The sequence below is a fragment of the Miscanthus floridulus genome, chromosome 16, assembly GCF_019320115.1.
Source record: "Miscanthus floridulus cultivar M001 chromosome 16, ASM1932011v1, whole genome shotgun sequence".
Classification (NCBI taxonomy): Eukaryota; Viridiplantae; Streptophyta; class Magnoliopsida; order Poales; family Poaceae; genus Miscanthus; species Miscanthus floridulus.
This window is the reverse complement of record NC_089595.1, coordinates 89,722,361-89,738,744: the sequence shown is the minus strand read 5'-3', so window position 1 is coordinate 89,738,744 and position 16,384 is coordinate 89,722,361.

Here is a 16,384-nt window from a genome sequence, read left to right as displayed (position 1 = left end):
TTTTCGAATGTTGAGCTTGATCATCTTCATTTCATGTCCGTCTCCATCACCATGGACCTCATCTTGCTCAAGCACTTGGATTGCACCAACCTAGCTCATATCACAACCCATGACAAAGGTTAGTGCTAGATTTCATCAATTATCCAAAACCAAACTAGGGCTTTCACAGGTCATGGCAGAGGAGGGCCGGCGTCGGTGGTGGAGGTCTAGATCTAGTGGCCCGAAGGTCCGGTGGCGCGCCGAGGTGTGGGGACCCACCGCGTTAATTCACCTAAATCGAGTGTCATCCACTTGACTGACCCTAATTTAAGCAAACTAACCTCGATGACTCCCCCAGGAGCGCACTTGGTAACTCCTCTTTAGGATCAGGTTGAGTGTCATACCACAATAGCCTCCACAACTCAAGATTACATCTTATCATCGGAGCACATAATAATTCAGCGGAAACATATATTACAAGTCTTGTTGAATATAATAGATGTATTACATAATGTAAGACTAATTGTAGTGTGAACCAAATGACTCTCTTACCAACACCGCTACACTAATGGATCACTCATATAGCTAATAACTGGTGGTCGCCTTGCCCATGGGAGTGCACCATTGTAGCTTGGACGGACACATGCCATTCACCCACCATTGCCACCTAACGATGGGGTGAGATGGCCGCCAATGTCCTTTACCTACAAAACAACTTAACGGTAGCACCAGTGAGTATATTGCGTACTCGTAGAACTTAATTCCAAGCATATAATATTTGGTGGATGCATTGGGTGATTATCAGGCATTTGTATAAGTGCAGAAAGCAATGATGTTCATTAAAAGTATGACATGCTATGCTCAACATAGAAGTAAAGGTATTTATTAGTATAACAGAAGTGCTCATAGTCCATCATTCATGCTACCATGGGTATAGAAAGAAAGAACAACCGAATAGTTCCAGTCCTGAGGGACCCTAGGCTTTTAAGACTTTGTAGAGGTGTACAATTGTACCCACACAGAGAACGGGACAAACCTCCATATTTGAGCGACAAATAAGGGTTGCCTCACGTCTCCAACCTTTCCCTAATCCGGCCCAAATGTTACATGAAAGGTTCGAGCGGATGCCCGGGTTAGGTTTCCACCTACCTCAGGCCAGGCTTCTGTACTGTAATGGGTCCTCGGTTCGTTACGCACACCATCTTCCCGGCGCCATCCCCCTTGCTAGTTTCATGGATAGACAGGTCACGATTAGTTACTTGGCTTGTCGACCCCATCCATGACATGTGGTCTGTACGGGTGGTTACTTGGACTTATGTATCCCAATACATGGTCCTTACTGCTCCACGAGCTATGTCGTCTGAGATCCCACACTCACGATGACCTACCCCTCGCATGAGCAAGATATATGAGTTATTATCAAGATTATCATATTAGGGATATTAGTCCTTAGCCAGATTAGTTAGGTAAGTCAAGTTGTACCCTCTTTGGTTTTAGTGGTTAATTATCCAGGTTAGCATCATACACGCGTGAGTATGAGTTCCCTTCTCAGCTCGACTTCTACCATTGCCCAAGCAACTAAGCAATAAGCATTAAGCAGTTCCCATTCCCATTGTTTAGATGAGAGGCTTCTACAGATTATTAGACTACTCTAGGTGTAGTATAAGAGTGATCATTATCCAATACTACATTGTAATGCATAACTCATAATACAACTTGATAAGTATCCAAAGTAGGGTTTATAATAGTGGGGTGCCTACCTGTTGGATGAGCAAGGATCACTATAGCTTGGAATATCGTTGGACGTCTCTCCAATATCACGTACCTATATATATGTCCATGTATGAGATACTTATGTATGCATGACATTATATTAAACATGCAAGAGGGAGTGTTCATGTATACATTGAAGGATTGTCGGTTGGTGTTATTGGATAGTCCGGCTGTGAATGTCAGATGGTCTGGTGGTTCTAAGACTTAGTGGGAAAAGGACATACAGGGAACATCGGACCCTCCGATCTAATATCGGACTCTAGTATGGAGTCTGTGCTCTCGTGTAACTCTCTGCCTGTGATTTATAACTCATCGGACACTCCGATACGTGTGGTGAAGCCTCCGGTGAATTATAAGGACTTAGCCTCTTTCGGTGGTCAAAAATGAGATATGCCCTTTGGTGCCAAAGTTATGTCTAGCTGATAGAGGATATTCTATGGAGCACAATGAAATTCGTTTCACCATTTTTGAGGTCAAACGCATCGTCTAAGACCTTTGGAGGTTGGGGCTGTGCTGCTGTGGTACAGCAGATAGTTCGCCAGGGATGAATGCGTGCGCCAGGGTGTTTCGCTGGGACGAACACTGGCGTCGACAGACAGTCCGCGGGAATGACGGATCATCCGGTAAAATGACGAACAACAGCTGTGCTAACATGTTGGTATCAATTCCCGGGGCATCCGAACTCCGAATCGAGTGCGGTTTATTTCTATGGCTTTCTAGTGATGTAGGGAAGCTTCTACAAGTGTTGGATGTACCATGCATGGGCTGTGGTGAGCTCGACCACATCCATGGTGGTGGTGGCCATGGATGGAGGTGAAGCTCATGGGTATGGCCATGGGTGGTTGGGGGAAATGGTTGGGGACTTCGGGGATGTGCTCACCATGCCTTAGGGAAGCTCCATCTATAGCAGTTCAGACTAGGACACTTTGTGGTGGGAGATCGACGTCGAGCTTGCTCCATGGCTTGAGGAAGAAGAAGACGAAGCTTGGGGCCGTCTCATCTAACTCCGGCGAAGTGGTGGCATGGGGAAGCTTGCTGGCGATGACCTCCATCATGGCTACAAGAGGGGGCATCCTCCTCTCCTCTTCTTCCTTTCTCTTCTTCTCCTCCTCTCCTTCTCCTCTCTTCTCCCTTTCTCTCTCTCTCCTTCTCTGTATGCTGAATGTGAATGTGTGTGTGAGTGGGGAGGGAGTGGAGAGAGGGATGGTGTTGTGTATGTGAGTGGCATGGCAATGATAGGTGGGGCCATGGTGGCTATGGTGTGGACAGCAAGACATTTTGCATGTTACAGGGTGTCGGGGCGATCTGACGGACAGTCTAGCCGTGAATGACGGACTGCTCCATCAGCGCATGAGCACGTCTATGTGTGACAATGCAACACCTAGGATGGGACACGTGTCAACACATGTTGACGGACAGTCCGCCATGGGTGATGGACTGATCCACCTAGTGCTGGACTATGCTTGACAGACTAACTAGGTCGTGCAAGGGTTTTGACTGGACACTCCACCGTGACGGCGGACACTCCGTCAGTGCACATGTTGGCCAAGATTATCCTAAGTCTATGGGATGTCTTAACGGACGATCCGATAGGTGATGTCGGACTGATCCGCCAAAACTGGTAGTGCTCGGTTTTGGGTTGGCCTAGGTACAAGTCGAATTCTAATTTGGACTAAGATGCACATGATGCTCAGCAAGTTCACAAGTAACATGCAAGATTTTGTTTAATGGAATTGTTAGATGCATGTTTATGCTCAAGGTGCTTGCAAACTATTGTAGCGATTTTTGGGTCACTACACGAGGCATTAGAAGAGAGGCAGGATGGTGGCATTTGTCGAGTGGATGCGAGGAAGATGAGCGCGCATACGAGAAACAACCGAATAAGAATTTGAGTAGTCACCGGTTGGCCCAATAGAAGTAGGTAGTGCGAGGGGGATTTGTTGGGCCAACAAATTTGGGTAGTCTGACAGTGAGTCTACTGGAGTACGTTTTTTGACCTCCACTACCCAAATGTAGGATAGATAGTGTGCTTAGGTAGTCTGCTGGAGATGCTCTAACTACTTGTCGGTGTTTTCAGACCACCGACGAGTAAATTTATATTTGCACGTCTAGCTCGAATGGTGTGCTCGGAGGACACAAGGATTTATACTGGTTTGGGTGGAATGTCCCTACATCCAGTTTGCTGCTGCTCGTGTTACTAGTACTTAGTTTGTAGTAGGGGTTACAAATAGGCGAGAGAGGGAAAGGATCCCAAGTCTCTGGTGAAAGGAGTGAACGGGTGCCGAGAGCTCGGTCGCTGCTCTGTCGTGTGCTCGTGTCGTGCTCTTGTGTTTTTATCTCGTGGTTCGGTCTCGTGCGGATCTAGATCCCCCTTCATGGAGTGCCCTGCTTTCCCTTTTATAGGCGAAGGGAAAACACGGGTTATAGCGGAGGAAAAGGACAAGAACGAGAGAGAGAAGGCTTCCAGGATCGCCGGGTCCTTCTTCTCCTTCATGCGGATCCCGCCAATTCTGTAGATGTCAATAGGGATGGCTCCACATCGCGGCCCTATTCGTCACTGGTGCCATGCGCAGGAATCATCTGCTGGTCATGGCGTTCTATTCCGTCCTAGCGGACGTCGTGGTGAATTGACGCACCTATCAGCGTTCGTACGAGGGTTAGGCAGAACAGCACCAGCACGCCCTACACTGTTCTTGATGTGAATGCTTAGATACGGCCCATCATGGCTATGGGTTACATCGAGGCGTGCCAGTCTCTTCTCTGGTGTCAGAGTTTTGACCCAGGCCCATACGCTTGGATCTGGAGTGGTTGGCGGCGGTATGGGTCCCCGTCGGACGAGATAGAACCCGCGTTCTTGGGGTCGGGTGAGACGGAGCCCGCACCTAAGGGGTCGGGCGAGACGGAGCACGAACCCAAGGGGTCGGACGAGACGGATCTCGTGGCCTCGAGGTCGGGCGAGACGGAGCCCGTGGCCTCGAGGTCGGGCAAGATGGAGCCCACGGCCTTAGGCGAGACCCCGTCGCCTCGAGGTCGGGCGAGACGGAGCCCGCGGCCTTGGGGTCAGGCGAGGCGGAGCCCGCGGTCTTAGGGTCGGGCGAGACTTTTTAATTCGTCTTGCCCCATCCAAAAAAGTTAACGTGGGCGCTAACTTTCTTGCTTTGGGTATCCCTAATATCGATACCCGACACAACTAATTCTATATTTGCATTATGATCTTATTTAAGGTAACCATACTAGTTATTTTTACTGTTATTTTAGCTTCATCTATTAATACTATTGGCACTTTCTTTTTTTAATTCTAAACTAAACTACAAGTTAACTTTTTCTTAGACCTGAGCATTCTGCGGGAAGGGTTAGCAAAAAAATCGATTGTGTTCGGGTCTAGAATATGTGCCCAATAGCATCCCACTGGACGGCCTACTTGCTATAAAAATGTTTTAGTCTAAGCTTTGAGCCATTTTTTTCTGGGCAGCGATACCTTTATACAGTGAGCCTCATGGGATAGGCCAAGCCCATCGGGTTTGAGAGGAGGCGGGTCAGATTTGCTCAGGTCTACTCTTACTAGTACTGTTATATAGTTCATGTTACACAAAAAAAAAAAGGAATGTTAGGGCCTACATGTCGTGTTTGCCCTTGGGTCCTCAAAATTATAGAGGCGGGCAACCGTATATGCAGTTGGGTTATATATAGGTTGTGGAAAGCAAAGTAAAACAGTAAATACAATTTTTTAGAGGTGTCCAAAATCGACTGTAGATGTGAAATTCACGACTGCCTCCATGCGAGGGTCTCTGGAAATGAGCGCTTGCAGGGTGTGTACGCAACCGCCTGCAAGCCAACTTCCATGGAGTCGTTATAATTATTTCAAAGACCACACTAGAAAATCGATTTCAAGTGGCAGTTGTCATTTATATATTGCCTTTGGAAACCGTTACATTAGGGACAATTCACATTACATACCATGTCTAAGGGCAGTTAACATCACACTCAGCCCCTAGATTTTTTTTTTCAAAATTTTGAATCCTACCAAAGTCGAAATATCATTTCTGATAGATTTTTTGTCGAATTTACTCCAAGCCACATTGACATTACTATTTATTTGTAAGGAATATAACCAGTTTGCAATATACTATATATATTGCAAAAGCATGAGGCAAGCATGACGATGCAAATGATATAAGGGGGCGTTTGGTACAAATGATTTTTTTAAGGAAAATCGTAGGAACTAAAACAAAAAGAAAGGAAGTTGACCGGAGTGTTTGGAATACAGAAAGAATCGATTCCTTTTCTCTATTTTACTGTAGTTGGATACTCATTTCATAAGAAATAAAAAATCTACCCATGAAGAACTGCCCATGAAGAAAACAGGAAAGAAGGTAACGTACCACAGTCTGTCAGGTTGTCAATGATCCAAACATTTTAGCTAACGCAAGTGAAGCATGTTGCTATTTTTTTCTTTATTACTTCCTGCGTTTTTTTTTGTGTTATAGATTCCTACATTCCAAACATCCCTTCTAATTATTTCCTATGTTTTTTCTTTCCTCTATTTTACCACTACACAGTCACCATATTTCTATATTTTTTACTATTCCTATATTTTTAATTTCTGCGTTCCAAACATGCCCCAAAGAGGTAGCTGAACCTTTGATCGTGGACGTTTCCTAACCATATGGGTCCATGGCGTTTTCTAGTTTCCTATATATATAATCTATATCGCTGTTGGAGTTTGAGTGTTGGACAGGGCTGGGCGATGACAGGGACTTTTGGCAAAAGTCTCATCGCCTCATCAGGCGCTCGGATGCGACGCTCCAACCTGTATGATGTCTTCTCAGTTCTCTTGCCACATGTTTGATCGTCCCTTTAAATTTTAGTCGCTGTCATATCAAATATTTAGACATATGTATGGAGTATTAAATATAGATTAATTATAAAACTAATTGCATATTTTACGACTAATTTACGAGACGAATCTTTTAAGCCTAATTAGTCCATGATTTAACAATGTGGTGCTAAGTAAACATACGCTAATGATGGATTAATTAGGTTTAAAAAATTCGTCTCGTGGAGTACTGACGGATTATGTAATTTATTTTTTTATTAGTATCTAAACACCTCATGCAACATCCTCCCAACACATCTCTTAAATTTTAGTCAATGATTCAAACACCACACGTGCACGCGTGCTTTGGAATATAAAACTAATCGCTACCTGCTTTTATCAAAGAATAAACATGGTGTAACTCTATAAAATTATATGACTCGTGCAGCAGCAACCAGATTATTTATTCACGAAATCAAAATAAACTAGAGGTGATCCGTGCAGCGAGGGTAGCTAGTTTTTTTAATGGTAACCGTTGCACGAACTCCGTACTGCTATCATTGACTAAATTTTTTGGTTTCTCAATTACATCAAGTATCTTCCTTTTTATTTGTATCCCCTAACAATGTAATTTCCGTCGATACTAGGTACACCCTCCGTCCCATATTAACTGTCGTTTCTGGTTTTCGTGCCACAAGTTTGACTCGATTTGTAGAAAATACGTACAATATTTGTATCTCTAAATAAATTTATTAAAAAACTAGATTCAAAGATCTTTCCAATGATACTAATTATATACCATAAATATTAATATTTTGTAATATATATTTTATCAAAGTTGTTTCTCGGGAAGCGAAAGCGACAGATATTCTGGGACGGAGGGTGTACAGACAGTCTTCAATTCTCCAGTGAGCTCGATAAAAAATTCCTGTCCGGATCTAATATTAGGGTATCCAAAGAGGAGAGACTAATGGTCATCGACATTGATTCATCCGAACGGTCAAGAGCGCGACTACGGCTCCAACCGACCCCTAGGTGCACGGGCTCCGCCTCAACCGACCTCTGGGGAGCCTCTGGGGAAGGACTCCGCCTCGTCCGACCCCGAGGCCACGGGCTCCGCTTCACCCGACCCCGAGGCCACGGGCTCCGCTTTGCTCGACCCCAAGGCTGTGGGCTCCGCCTCGCCCGACCCTTCGGTTTGCGCTCCGCCTCGCTCGACCCCAAGGCCACGGACTCTGCCTCGCCCGACCCTTGGGTTTGCGCTCCGCCTCGCTCGGCCTCTAGGGGAGAGCTCCGCCTCGCCCGACCCCAAGGCCACGGGCTCCGCCTCGCTCGACCCTTGGGTTTGCGCTCCGCCTCGTCCGATCCTTGGGTTTGCGCTCCGTCTCACCCAACCCCAAGGCCACGAGCTCTGCCTTGCCCGACCATGAGGCCGTGGGCTCCGCCTCGCCCGACCCTCGGGTTTTGCGCTCCACCTCGCCCGGCCTCTGGCCACGGGCTCCGCCTCGCCCGACCCCGAGGCCACGGACTCCGTCTCGCCCGACAGAGACCCATACCGCCGCCAACCACTCCAGGTCCAAGTGTATGGGCCTGGGTCAAAGCTCTGACATCAGGGAGGAGATCGGCACGCCCCGATGTAAACTGTGGCCACGACAGGCCATACCCGAGGATTCACATCAGGAACAGCGTCGGGCGTACCGATGTTGTTCTGCCTAACCCTCGTACGAACACTGATAGGCGCGTCAGTTCACCATGACGTCCGCTAGGATGGAGTGGAGCGCCATGAGCGGCAGACGATGCCTGTGCATGGCACCAGTGACGAACTGGGCCGCGGCGTGGAGCCGTCCCTGTTGACATCTACAGGGTCAGCGGGACCCGCATGAAGGATAAGAAGGACCTGGCAATCCTGAAGGACTTCTTCTTCTTCTTCTTCTTCTCTCTCTCTTGTTCTCCTCTCTTCCTCCATTGTAACCCATGCTTTCCCTTGGCCTATAAAAGGGAAAGCAGGGCATCCCATGAAGCGAGCGGCATTCGATCGAATCACCCTAATCCGATTCAAGCCAGATAAACACAAGCACATGACTGAGCAGCAACCAAGCTCTCGGCATCCGTTCACTCTTTCCACCAGAGACTTGGGATATGTCCCTCTCTTGCCTGTTTGTAACCCCTACTACAAACTTTCGATGCTAGTAACATGAGCAGCAGCGATGAACTGGACATAGGGACATTCTGCCCAAACCAATATAAACCTCGTGTCCTCTAAGCATACTATCCAAGCTAGACGCGCAATACTAGAAATTTACTTGTTGGTGGTAACTCAAAACACCGATAGTTGGCGCGCCAGGTAGAGGCCTTTTGCGCATCTCGACATCCACACTAGGCCTTGGATGGCTAGTCACAATGTCAGCTGGGTCCCGGGCGTGCACGCGCGCTTCGGGGACCTAGACTTCATTGTCACGACGGAGGGAGAGCTGGTGCAGGCTCCAGCCGCCGTCCAACCTCTCCACTTCACTGGCCTCAACGCAATCGCTGAGGTGCTTGAGGAGCTGCAGCTGCACGCACCAGAGGCCCATGCCCCCGGGAGCGACCAGCTTCTCAGCTTTGACTACGAGAGGTTAGAGCGCTAGCTCGATGCCTTCCTAGGACCCCGACCATCCCAGGAGGACCAGCATCGCCTTACCTTTTCGTTCGCTAATGTCATGGCGTAGCTTGCTGGGGGAGAGCCGCTCTCTAGAATACCTCATTCAGAGCGCCCCAACAGCGCTCCCGTCCAATCTCCGCAACACCACAAAGACCGTTTGCCACCTTGTGGCGCAACGCATGCCTCTATCCTCTATGAACGACGAGTTTGTGGGGATGACTGAATATGTCACGGAGTCTTTCCACGACCTCCTCATGGGAGAAACGGAGTCACCCTCCACCTTTGACTCTAGCAGGGGGAGCCATCACCCCTCTCGTGAATGTTTCATGACAGGTACCCTCGAGGCACACGTCGAAATCATCCATGAGGAAGAGGCTACCCCGATGAACGACCTTGACGACAAGGTCGAGGGGGATGCAGGGGCCCCACCCCACCTACGGGTGAAGCAGCTGAAGGCCCGACACCAAGAGCTCGAGGAAGCGTGACTCCAGCTCGAGCAAGAACGCATGGAGCTCGATCGAGAGATCGAGCGCTATGGAGATGGTGGGCATGCGCGCGCCATGGCCCGCGATGTGAACCGAAGGATCATCAAGGACGATGTAGCCCTCCCACACTTCACCCAAGCGAGCCAGAACATCACTGTTGCGGCGGCCTTGCTCTAGGGGCTTCTGGGGCCCACGACGCCCGAGGATCGTCGGACCCATCGTGAGATTCGCATGGTACTCGAGCGGGTGGTGGTGCAGCAGATCGAGAGCTCGCTGTCACGACGATGTGAGCTCGACGCCAGCCAGTGCATGCCCTTAGAGCGACCTGACAAGGACGCGTCAGTCCACCAGGCGCCATAAGACGACAGGCCACGCACCGCGGTCCTGGTGCATGAGCGTCTCGGCCACCACCGTGACACGCGCGACACCCTCGACGCCCGTAGACATACCCACGGCGATGCGAGGGAGGGGGCTAGCCATGGCTACCACCCATGTAATGGCAGACACTATGACAACAGCAAGGACTGAAGCCCGAACCCTGACTTGCCGGGACCTTAGGCCTTCGGCCGACACATCCTTAACGCCGTCTTCCCACCATGGTACCGACCACCAACCAACATCCAAAAATACTCTAGGGAAACAAACCTCGGACTGTGGCTCGAGGATTATCGGCTTGCTTGCCTGGCGGGTGGAGCGGATAATGACGATTTCATTATCCGCAACCTTCCATTGTTCCTGGCCAATTCAACATGAATATGGTTGGAACACCTTTCGCTTAATAGAATCCAAAGTTGGGCGGACCTGAAAGAGATCTTTGTGGGAAACTTTTAGGGCACATACAAGCGTCATGGGAACCCATGGGATCTAAAAAACTACCAATAGAAGGCTGGGAAAACCCTTCATGGGTACATCCGGTGCTTCTCTTGGTAGTGCAACGAGCTACCTAACGTCGCCGATGTCATAGGAGCTTTCCTATCTAGGACCACTTGTGAGTCCCTAGTCCATAAGCTAGGATGTAAGGGCCCACGAACAACCAAGGAGCTCATCGACATTGCCACTAGCCATGCCTTGGGTGAGGAGGCGGTCGAAATGATCTTCGACCACCTCAAGGGCAAGGTGAACCAGGACGAGGATGTTGGCGAAGGCGCCTCCAACCACCCTAGTAAGAAGAAGAACAAGCAGCGATGTGAGGGCTCGCTCATGGCCACCGTCGACCGCAAGGGGGGTCGAAAGCCCACAAAGGGTACCCTGAACCACTTCAAGAAGCTCCTCGAAGGGCCATGCCCAAACCATGCCTTCCCCGTCAAGCATTTCTATAAGAACCACGGCCTCATGAAGCGGTTCTTGTCTAGAGGCTCCAACAAGGGGGAACACAGGGGGGACCCCAAGACAGCCATAGATGACACCGAGGGGAATGATGGTGGCTTTTCAACGCTGGATAGCTACCTCATGATCTTCGAAGGGTCAGCGGCCTATGACTCCAAGCACCACCAGAAGCTTGCGGGCCACGAGGTCTATACGGCTGAGCTGGCCACGCCTACCTTCCTCCGATGGTCGAAATCCACCATAACCTTTGATCAGACTGACCACCCAGAGAGCATCCCGTAACTAGGGAGATATCCGCTCATGGTCGACCCAATCATCGGCATGAAGTGGCTCAGCAAGGTACTAATGGATGGAGGCAGCGGCCTCAACATAATGTACGTCGAAACACTCAATGCCATGGGTAGCGACCGATCACGCATCCAACCGACCGGAGCACATTTCCATGGCATCGTGCCTGAAAAGCAGGTCATGCCACTTGGGCAGATCGATCTACCCATCACCTTTAGGGATTCGACCAATTATAGGACAGAAACCCTTACCTTCAATGTGGTTAGGTTCCACGGAACCTACCACGCCATCCTGGGACGTCGATGCTACGTGAAGTTCATGGCTGTCCCCAACTACACCTATCTAAAGCTAAAGATGCTAAGACCATGTGGGGTCATCACCATCGGCACCTCCTTCCAGCATGCCTACGAGTGAGAGGTCGAGTGCTGCAGACACGCCACGACAATCGTCACCTCCAAGGAGCTTACGGCCACTAGGAAGGAGGTTGCTAATGAAGCGCCTGACCCTAAGCAGTTAGCTGGGTCTTTCAAGCCTATGGAGGGCGCCAAGGAGGTCCTCATAGACCCTAGCAGCTCCAAGGGCAAAGCGGTGCGCGTTGGCACCATGCGTTCCTCCGAATAGGAAAGTGCACTCATCGACTTCCTCCATGCCAACAGAGATATCTTTGCGTGGAAACCCTCGGACATGCCAGACATTCCAATAGAAGTCACCGAACCATTGAGGCCTATGTGGATGACATCATGGTCAAGTTGAAATGGGTTGACCAGGTCATAGCCGACCTAGAGCAGACCTTTGTGAAACTTCGAGCAAATGGCATTAAGCTCAACCCTGAGAATTGTGTTTTTAGGGTCCCGAGGGGTATGTTGCTGGGTTTCATTATCTCTGAGCATGGCATCGAAGCCAACCCAGAGAAGATCTCGGCCATCACAAGGATGGGCCCGATTTAGAACGTAAAGGGGGTACAGTGAGTTGTAGGGTGCCTCACCATGCTTAGCCGCTTTATCTCATGCCTCGGCGAATGTGGTCTCTCCCTCTATCAGCTCCTAAAGAATGACCATTTTGAATGGATGCCCGAGGCCTAGGAGGCACTTGATGCGGTCAAGCAACTTCTGACGAAGGCCCTAATCCTGGTCCCTCGGACCGATGGAGAACCGCTTCTGCTCTATATTACGGCCACCACGCAAGTGGTCAGCACTGCCCTGGTGGTGGAGTGAGAAGAAGAGGGGCACGCCCTCAAAGTACAGCATCCCATGTACTTCATTAGTGAGGTCTTGTATGATTCCAAGACCCGCTACCCCCAAATCTAGAAGCTCCTGTATGCTGTCCTTATCACCAAGAGGAAGCTGCGTCACTACTTCAAGTCACATACGGTGACGGTCGTGACATCCTTCCCCCTCGGCGAGGTTGTCCAAAACCAGGATGCCATGGGAAGAATCACAAAATGGGCACTTGAGCTGATAAGTCAAGGCATTTCGTATGCCCCCTAAATGGATATCATGTCCCAAGTGCTGGCTAATTTTGTTGCAGAGTGGACCGAGGTCCAAATGCCATCGACAGCCATCGACTAGGAGTACTGGACGATGTACTTTGATGGATCACTGATGAAGAAAGGAGCCGGCGTGGGGTTGGTCTTCGCCTTGCCCCTCGGGGTACGTATGAGGTACATGGTTCGCATCCATTTCCCCTCCTCCAACAATGTGGCCGAGTATGAGGTGCTCATCAATGGCCTGTGCATCGCCATCGAGTTGGGTATCTGATGCCTCGATGTTCAGGGCAACAACCAGCTGGTCATCAACCAATTCATAAAGGAGTTGAGCTACCACAACACCAAGATGGCTACGTATTGCCAAGAAGTCCGCTAGCTAGAAGACAAGTTCGACGGTCTTGAGCTCAATCACATCCCGAGGCGGCCGACGCACTGGCAAAAGCAGCGTCCGGCTGAGAGCCGGTGCCATTGGGTGTCTTCACCAGCGATCAGCATAAGCCCATGGTCTGCTATGAGGAGCCGAAATAAGCCTATGATGGGCCGCCTACCCTGGGCTCGGGGGCTAACAAGCCATCGACTCCATCTGACCCCGAGGTCATGGAGCTGGACAAGGATTCAGCAATAGAGCCCTACCCTTTGGTCGACTGGAGGACTCCCTACCTCGATTACCTCCTCCGTGAGGTGCTACCGACGGACAAGACAGATGCTAGGCAGCTCACACATCACACCAAGTCATTTGTCATTGTTGATGGCGGGCTCTATAGGCGGAGCCACACCAAGATCCTGTAGCACTGCATCCCCATCAAGCAAGGGAAGTAGTTGCTGAGTGATATCCACGGTGGGGTCTGCAGTCACCATGCTGCACCTAGAACCCTAGTCAGAAATGCATTTTGACAAGGCTTCTACTGGCCGACCGCAGTAGCCAATGCCGAACATATTATGTGCACCTACGAAGGGTGTCAGTACTACGCTTGGCAGACCCACCTGCCGGCCCAAGCGCTCCAGATGATCCCCATCACGTGGCCATTCATGGTCTGAGGGCTTGACCTGGTTGGACCTCTCAAAAGGGTGCCTGAGGGCTATACGTAGGGATGAAAACGAATCAGATACGGACAAATATCACCGATATTACATTTGTTTTCATATTTTTGTCCGGATTCGAATTTGAATACGGATAGTGTCAACTATGTCGGATAGGATACGATTGGATATCGACATCATAAATATGCAATTTGAGTATTTGGATACGGATACGGTATCGGATGTTGGATATCCGGACTCAGATATGGACAGATCTCAACCCCACTAAATGGATTCGGTTTCGAATACGGTCAGAAAATATCCGTACCGTTTTCATCCCTAGCTATACGCACTTGCTTGTCACCATAGACAAGTTTATGAAGTGGGTAGAGGCTCGACAAATCTCCACGATCAAGTCCGAGCAAGCCATGATGTTCTTCCTTGACATTGTCCATCGTTTTGGAGTCCCAAACTCCATTATCATGGACAACGGCACGTAGTTCACTGAAAAGAAGTTCCTCTGATTCTACGATGAATATCACATCCGCATCGATTGGGCCACCATGGTGCACCCCCGCATGAACGGGTAGGTTGAGCGCATGAATGTCATGGTCCTACAAGGCCTCAAGTCTAGGATCTTCAACCAGTTGAACAAGTTTGGCGAACAACGGGTCACGAAACTTCCTGCGGTGCTCTTGAGCCTAAGGACGACCCCTAGCAGGGCCACTAGCTACACACCATTCTTCATGGTCTACGGTTCTGAGTCTATCCTCCCGACCAACCTCGACTATGGAGCACCAGGGTTAGGGCATACGATGAATAGGGAGCCAAGGTGTCCCTCGAGGATGCCATGGACCAGCTAGATGAAGCACACGATGTCGCCCTCCTCTGCTTAGCCAAGTACCAGCAAGCGTTGTGCTGGTACCACAGCCATTGAGTGTGGGGTCGGGCCTTCAACGTCGGGGACCTGGTGCTCTTTCTCGTCCAGAGTAACAAGAACTGCCACAAGCTCTCTCCACTGTGGGAGGGATCATACGTCGACACGGAAGTGCTCTGACCAGGCACCTACAAGCTCAAGACCATCGACGGTGAGGCCTTCATCAACGCTAAGAACATCGAGTAGCTACGCCATTTTTACCCTTAATATACGCACGCTTTCTCTTATCAGTTTTGCTATCGACTCCCCAATCTTTAGTGACACCCGACCTCAGCAACAGAAGGGGTTAGGTCTCACTCAGGGGCTAATAAGAGCATATCTAACTAGTAGACATTCTCTACGCTGAGTAAAACTAGTTGGACTGTGAGAAACCTACGCCCCAGCAGCTACGACGCCTTTGCTCACCAGCATGATCAGAGTTTTTCCGCACCCAGGCTTTTTGGCCTTAGCTACGGAAAGAGTCGGTACGCGTCTAAGAGAATATCCACTTGGCAAACATTCTCTATGCCTGACCCTCTCTCACATTGAGACCTAGAAGCAAGGGTTGCAGAAATGAATGCTGAGTAAAACTGGTCGGACTATGAGAAACCTATGCCCCAGCGGCTATGGTGCCTTTGCTCACCAGCGTGATCAGAGTTTGTTCACCTGCACCCCGGGCTTTATGGCCTTAACGACAGAAGGGGTCGGAGAGTACTAACCTTTTTATACAAAAATGGGAGAAGGGCTAAAAATCTGTTAGGCCATAATGAAATTTAGGAGCTTGTCCACTTATTACAAGTTCACCGCCTAGCGTATCTGCCTAACTAATTTCTTGGGGGGGATGATCTCATCCTCTATCTTTGCAAGAAAGCCCTATGCCAGCGGGTCACCCAAGCTGATTGAATGGCTTGGGCCACTACCGAGAGACGGGTAAGGAGCAGTAGGATGCCCCATGTGGGTTATGCCAACTTCGTCCCAAACGATGGACCCGGATTTCACTCAAACATATTCGGTAAAAGCTCCCTAAACTCATCACTCGTGCCATCAAGGTAAGTCCTATGCCAGCAGGTCACCCCTAATTTATGTACATTCTCTCTTATTAATTTTGCTATTGAGCCCCCGACCCCAGCAACGGTAGGGTGTCGGGCCTCACTTAGGGGCTGGTAAGAGTGTCTATTTGGTAGACATTCTCTATACCCAACCCCTTTTCTCACACTAAAACCTAGAGGCAAGGTGTGTTGAAACAAACTCTGAGTAAAACTGGTTGGACCGCAAAAAACCTACGCCCCAGCGACTACGGCATTTTTGCTCACCAGTCTGATCAGAGTTTTTATCCCCACACCCGAGGTTTAGCCTCTACCTTCCCAGGAAGGGTTCGAAGGGGCCCACCTATGGAATCTCCATTGAGGAGAGGCCAGCAGGTCGCCCAAGTCAATCAAATACCTTAGGCTGCTACCGAGAGATGGGTAGGGAGTAGCAGGATGCCCCACGTGGGTTAGGCTGACTCCATCATGAACAATGGACTTGGATTTCACTCGAACATATCTGGTAAGAGCTCCCCGAACCCATCACTCGAGCCATCGAGGTAACTTTACCAATCCTCGCTTCTACTTTTCTAGTGCACGATCATTCATTCATCCATTCTCATGCATGC